A 6885-nucleotide genomic window follows, 5' to 3' on the forward strand; every position below is an offset into this window, starting at 1 on the left:
TTATTATTTCCTTTTTCCTAGAGTTATATATATATATTTTTTTTTTTTCTGTTACTTTTCCAGTTCTCTGAGGCACGATGTTAGGTGACCCATTTTCCTTCTCTCCATCTTCTTATGTGCACTAATTGCTATGAACATCCCTCTTATGACTGCTTTTGCAGTGTCCCAAAGATTATGGAAACTCATATCCTCATTGTCATTGGCTTCCATGAATCTTTTGATTTCAGTCTTTATTTCTTCAGTTGTTGTGAAGTCATTCAGGAGAAGGTTATTAGTTTCCATGTATTTGTGTGTTTTTGAGGATTTCTCTTGAAATTCAAATCAATTTAAATTCCATCATGGTTGGAGAAGATGCTGGATATAGTTTCTATGTCTTTGAATATGTAGAAGCTTGTCTAATGCTCTGTCATGTGGTCAATCTTTGGTGAGAAAAATGTGTATCTTGTGGCTTCTGGGTGGAAAGTTCTATAGATGTCTGTTAAGTCTATTTGTTTTATGGTTTCATTTAAATTCTATATCTCTTTACATAGTTTTTGTCTAGATGATCTGTCCAGAGGAGATAAGGGTGTGTTAATATCTACAACAATTACTGTCTCTATTTCTCCTTTTAGAACTAGCAGTCTTTCCTTCACTTATTTTGGTGCTCCTGTGTTAAATGCATAGATATTTATAAGTGTTATATCTTCTTGATATATTAACATTTTCACTAAAATATAGTGCCCTTCTCCATCTTTTTGAACAGTTTTGTTTTAAAGTCTATTTTGTCAGAAATTAGTATCACAACTCCAGCTCTTTTTTGATACCCATGTGCATGAAATATCTTTTTCTGGCTCTTCACTTTTAGTCTACGTATGTCTTTATCCATGAGATGTTTTTCTTATAGGCAGCAGATAGAGGGTTTTTTTTGTTTGTTTGTTTGTTTTTCCAATCAGCCAGTCTGTGTCTCTTGATTGAAGAATTTAATCCATTGGGAACCAGTAGTTAGCGTAATGGCTATGTCTGTGGACTTCCACGAAGTCGACTGCGGCTCGCGTCCCAGAACCGGTGCGTGTGTGCCCAAGATCTCGAAAAGAGAATGGAGGAGAAGGGATTGTGGTGTGACCATCCCCCCAGGGGGTGAGTTCTCGCTTTCTGTCTCTCTGTCTCTCTCTGTCTGTCTGGCGAGCACACGCACCCTATAGCAAAAACTTCTCCAAAAAAAAGAATTTAATCCATTAACATTCAATGTTACTACTGATATTTCCAGACTTGACCCTACCTTTAAGTTTGCCATTTTCTTGTTTATCTTTTATTCCCTTATCCCTGGATGTTCATTCTTTAGTTTTCCTGGAACAGAACTCTCTTCTGAGTTTCTTGAAGAGCTTGTCTGGTGTTGGCAAATTCTTTCAGATTTTCTTTGAGAAGATTTTAAATATTTTTCCATATGAAAGATAATTTTGATGGCTATAATAACCTTAGTTGAAACTAGATTATTATAAGAGAAATTAGTTTCTCTCTTAACACTTTTAATATGTCTTCCCATTCTTTCCTTTATTGCATTATTTGCCTTGAGAGGTCCAGTGTTAGCCTGATGGGATGTCCTTTGTACGTCACTTCTCGTTTCTTTTTTGCCAGTTTTAGTATCATGTCTTTATCTGTGGTCTTTTAACCTGGTGCAAAAGGCTTCAGGAGACAATTCTGTTTATTGTCAAGGAGCAAGAAACAAAATCTGGAAATGCTCTATGCAGTGGTGATGAGATACAAAATAAGGGCAGAGAGGAGACACAATAATACATTGCATTATTCTGAGTGAACTTCAACTCTTCCTTCTAACATTTGAACTGAGAAGAAATCCTTTCTTTCCAGGCAATACAACCTTGACTCAGTTTATCTGATCCTCCAGGGCTGGCAGAGCAAGAGGTTACTTCAAGCTGGTGTTGGGACACCTCATCCCCAGCACAAAATGGATGCAGAAAGTCATCCCCAGCTGCCACTGGTGGCTGGTCTCCAGTTCCCTAGGTCTTGGACTTCTCTTGATTCTCAAATCTAAGTTTGTCTGGTGAATACAGTTGGCCAATATCAACCTGTCAGCAAATTATTTCAAGGTTTCTTTTGGCTTTATCCACTAGGGCTTGAATTTCTACAGGATCCTTTACATTTTTATTTTCTCCAAAGGCATCTCTTATCCTCCTGGCAGCATAGATTCTGTAATTGTAGGCACCGAAATGCTTGCTCTCTCTCTGCATTGCCCGGTACAGATCTAACACTTGTGCATGGCTGGAGGATGCCATTTTGAAAGGAAAAATGTACTATCGGTATCATGTCTTTATCTGTGGTCTTAGCCGTCTGGCTGAGATGTGTCTTGGGGAAGATCTTGGTTTTATTCTATTTGGAGTCTTTGTATTTCTTGGGTCTGGATGTGTGAGTGTTTTCTTTTTCTTTTTTTTTTTGTTTTGTTTTTTTTTTTTTGAGAGGTTTTTGCTATAGGGCACGTGCGCTCGCCAGACAGACAGAGAGAAACATAGAGACAGAAAGTGAGAAATCAAAAAAAAACAGGGGGGGATGGTCACGCCGCAATCCCTTCTCCTCCATTATCCTCTCGGGATCTTGGGCACGCACGCACACGCACCCCAGTGTGAGTTTTAAGCCACCGGGTCCGGGACGCGAACCTCAGTAGATTACGTGGGAGTCCAGCAACATAGCCATTATGCTAACTGCTGGTTCCCTGCTTCTTTATACCTGGAAAGTTTTCTTCCAGGATTTCATGGAATAAATTTTCCAGACCCTTATCAGTTTCTTTACCTTCTGGGATATGAATTATTTTTATGGTTGGATGATTAATGGTATCTACTATTTTTCATATATTTTCCTCATTTTTTTTGTTATTTTATCTTTTTGGTGTTTTTTTTTCGAGGTCAGAGATTTTATCTTCTATGTCATAGATTCGATCTTCAACATGTTCTAGTTGACTTTTAATACATTCTAGAGAATATTTTTTTTATCTTTGATTTTGACCTATCTGGCTCTGATTTGCTGAGAGGATTTTCTTATGTTAATTCTATTTGAGGTCTTTTATATTTCTTGAGTCTAGATGTCTGAATCTTTCTCTTTGTTTGGAAACTTTTCTGCAAATATTTCATGGAATAGGTTTTATTTGTCCTTATCAGATTTTTCACTTCCCAGAATATATTATTAATATTAATATATCTATTAATAAGATATTGCAGAGACCAGCAGTTAGTGTAATGGCTATGTTGCTGAACTCCCATGTAGTCAACCGCGGTTCACGTCCCAGACCCAGTGACTTAAAACTCATGCCAGGCGCATGCGTGTGCATGCCCAAGATCCTGAGAGAACAGAGACAAAGGGATTGTGGCATGGCCATCTTTCTGGGGGTGATTTCTTGCTTTCCGTCTCTCTGTCTCTCTCTGTCTGTCTGGCGAGCGCACGTGCCCTATAGCAAAAACCTCTCAAAAAAAAAAAGATATTCCAGTGTTTAATAGTATTAATACTTTAATACTAGTAATCTAGTATTTCCCCTATGTTGTCCTGTTTTTTATATATATATATATATATGTGTGTGTGTGTGTGTGTGTGTGTGTGTGTGTGTGTGTACACTTTTTGGTGATTTTTGTCTAAAGAGTGTGTCTTCCAGATCAGATATCCTATCTTCTGTATAGTCTAATGTGCTATTAATACTTTCTAAGGAGGGTTTTACTTCTTGTATTATAGTCTTCATCTCTAGAAGTTCTGTTTGGTTATTATTTTTTATGGAATCTACCCCTTTATATAATTTCTCCTTCAAGTTATGGAATAATTTTCTCATCTCCTAGAGCTTGCATCTCATTTAGTTTATTTACAATAAATATTCTAAACTCTTTTTCTGACATTTTGGTGATTTCCTCCTTTTTTTCCATTGTTGGAGATAAGTTTCTGTGTTCCCTTGGTGAGGAGTATATCCTGGATTTTTCATATTTCTTGAGGCTCTGCTGTGATTTTTAGTCATCTGGTGATGTACTCATTTCTTGCTTCTTTGAATAGTTTTCTGGAGCTATGTGTACTGGTGCTTCCCTTTGATCTGAATGACCTATATGCCCGGTTCCTTCTAACACTGTGGCAGTGTGGTATCTATAGTGGAGTTTTTGGTTTTAGATTTACAGAATCAAGTGTCTCTCCTCTTTTGCTTATGTGAATGTGAAAGAGAACTCTTCCAAAATCTCACAGTGTTCAGATGTTTGGCTCTTATGTACCTAGACCTGTTGGGTAACATGTGGAAGGGGACTGATCTGAAAAGTGAGAACCTAGGGGTGGTATCTACACCCAAACTGGACATGGGACTTGAGTAAAGAGCTATTGTCAATAAGACCTATTTTCTCATTGATCCTAGTTTGGTGGAAGGTAAACCGAAATTAGCACAAGAAAGAGAGCTCCAACTACCTTCTTAAACAATGGCTGCTGGAATGATGAGGTGGTCTCAACAGTCAAAGTAGGCTCTGGTTCTACACCTAACTAGGCAAAAGTGGGTAAAAAGCAGCCTCAAGTTGGGCCTTCTTTCTCTCAGCACCTTATTATACTGTGGCAGCTTAAATGGGGGACTTGTCTCAAGAATCAAAGCAGGATCTGGTCCCATACCCTAATTGGGCAAGAGTCTTAGATAAAAAGCTGCCTCTGGTCAGGCCTACTTTCTCTCTGCTCCTTCTTACACTGTGAATTCTGGAATGAGATGGGTCTCAGGGGTCAAATCAGGACCTCGTACCACACTCTAACTGAGCAGGGTACTTGGGTAAAGTGGTGACTCCAGTTGAACCTGCTTTCTCTCTGCTCATTTTACACTGTGACGGATGGAATTGGAGGAGGTCTCAAGTGTCAAAGGAGGCTCTGGTCCCACACTCTGAGAAAGGGAATTGGGTGAAAAACTCAGAAAAAAACATTTTATTTGTTTTTCTTTTTTTGTGTGTGTGGGGTCTTTGCTATAGGGCACATGCACTCACCAGAAAGAGAGAGACAGAAAGCGAGAAATCACCCCCTGGGGGTATGGTCACGCTGCAATCCCTTCTCCTCCATTCTCCTCTTGGGATCTTGGGCACACACGCACACGCTCCCGGTGTGAGTATTAAGCCACCTGCTTCAGGACCCGAACCACGGTAGACTATGTGGGAGTCCAGCGACATAGCCATTACACTAACTGCTGGTTCCCAAGGAATTGTTTTGTTTTGAGAATGGGAAAATATAGTCAAAGTGTTAAATGAAAAACAATTTCAACCAAGAATACTATACCCATCAAGATTATCCTTCACATTGGAAAAACAAATGAAAACATTCTCGGATAAACAACGCTTGAAAGAATTTACTAATTACAGACCAGTTCTTCAAGAGGTTCTGAAGAAAGTGCTATACCAGGAAAACTAAAAAGTCAGCTGGACAGTTATAAGAGAACAAAAAACAACCAGGAAAATGGCTCATTTAATGATAGGAATAGGTCTGAATATATTGATAATAAAATTAAAAGTTAATGGATAGAATTCTCCAATTAAGGGACACAGATTGGCAGAATGCATCAAAAACAAAACAAACAAACAAACAAAAATCAAAACAAAAAACCCAGAAACCCTCTATCTTTGGCCTACAAGAAACACACCTTATGGATAAAGACATACATAGACTAAAAGTGAAGGGCTGGAAAAAGATATCCCATGTGAATAGAAATTTAAAAAGGGCTAAAGTTGTGATATTGATTTCAGACAAAAAAAGGCTTCAAGACAAAGACTGTAAGAAGAGACAAAGAAAGGACTTACATCTTCAGACTCCTGGAGTAAGAGACACTGAGGCAAGGCCTGCTGTCCCAGCTCCAACCCCAGGACCCTCAAACCAGAGACCCCTATTTCTGTCAACCAGGTAGGGTTTTTTTTTGTTCCTACTCTTCTTCTTTCCATTGTAAATGTCTCACTTCTCTTTACCAAGCTCTACAGCCACCCCACTTCCATCTTCAGACTCCTGGCCTAAGGAATATTGAAGCAGGGGCCCCCACCTCAGCTCCAGCCCCAAGATCCCCAAGCCAGAGACCCCTATCTCTGTCAGCCAAGTAGGCTTTTTTTTCCCATCTCCTCTTCTTTCATTTGTAAATTTCTCACTTCTCCTTGCCACACAGGAACGCCCTCAGCTCTACAGCCACTCCACTTCCATTTTCAGACCCCTGGCAAAATTGCGCACAGTGCATTAGCATGGCTCACAACTTTTCATTTACTTTCCTTATGACTTTCTTCCCATTGATTTGGTCCTCTCTTCCTTTATTTCCACCCTCCCGGACAGTCTAGAAAGGTCTAGAATTACAGTTTTGAAATATACTAGTATTTTAAGACTCTCTGGGATCCTTCCTTTTATTGAACCACCTATGAAAAAGGAGATATTTTTCTTCATACACCTGAATAGAATACTCCTCAGATCACATTGCTAAACACAACAGAAGAGAGACTTTGACAGTCCTCAGTCCACAGCAAAAGGGAAACACAAAAGCTCTTATTTGAGGAAATGTTCTCTTAAAAGGCATTCCAAAGGGAACACATCTCCCAATGGCTAGAAGTAGAAGAGCCTCAGGACTGAATAAAGTAGGAAATATGTCTCTATCAAAAGAAAGCAGTGACTCCCTTCCATTTCTTGGAAAAACAGAGGACTTTATCAGAATGTCTGAGAAAGAATTTAGAACATGCATGGTGACAAATTCTATGAGTTGGAACAAAAAAGAGACAATGAACTACAGGAGAATAGAAAGTCCTTCTATGGTCTGAAAGAAGAAATAGACATGCTAAGAAAGAATCATATGGAACTATTAGAGTTGAAGTCTGTAATATAGGAAATCAAAAACTGTTCTGACCCGGGGGGGGGGGGGAATTGACCAGGGTCCTCGGG

At 39.2% G+C, this 6885-nt stretch overlaps 1 pseudogene; it reads right to left on the reverse strand.

The window, feature by feature from the left end:
- Positions 1-1994: 1994 nt before the first annotated feature.
- Positions 1995-2270, reverse strand: LOC102481797 (LYR motif-containing protein 4 pseudogene; annotated as a pseudogene).
- Positions 2271-6885: the final 4615 nt, after the last annotated feature.

Source organism: Tupaia chinensis, unplaced genomic scaffold, assembly GCF_000334495.1.
Source record: "Tupaia chinensis unplaced genomic scaffold, TupChi_1.0 Scaffold143597_1, whole genome shotgun sequence".
In the NCBI taxonomy this organism is placed as follows: domain Eukaryota; kingdom Metazoa; phylum Chordata; class Mammalia; order Scandentia; family Tupaiidae; genus Tupaia; species Tupaia belangeri.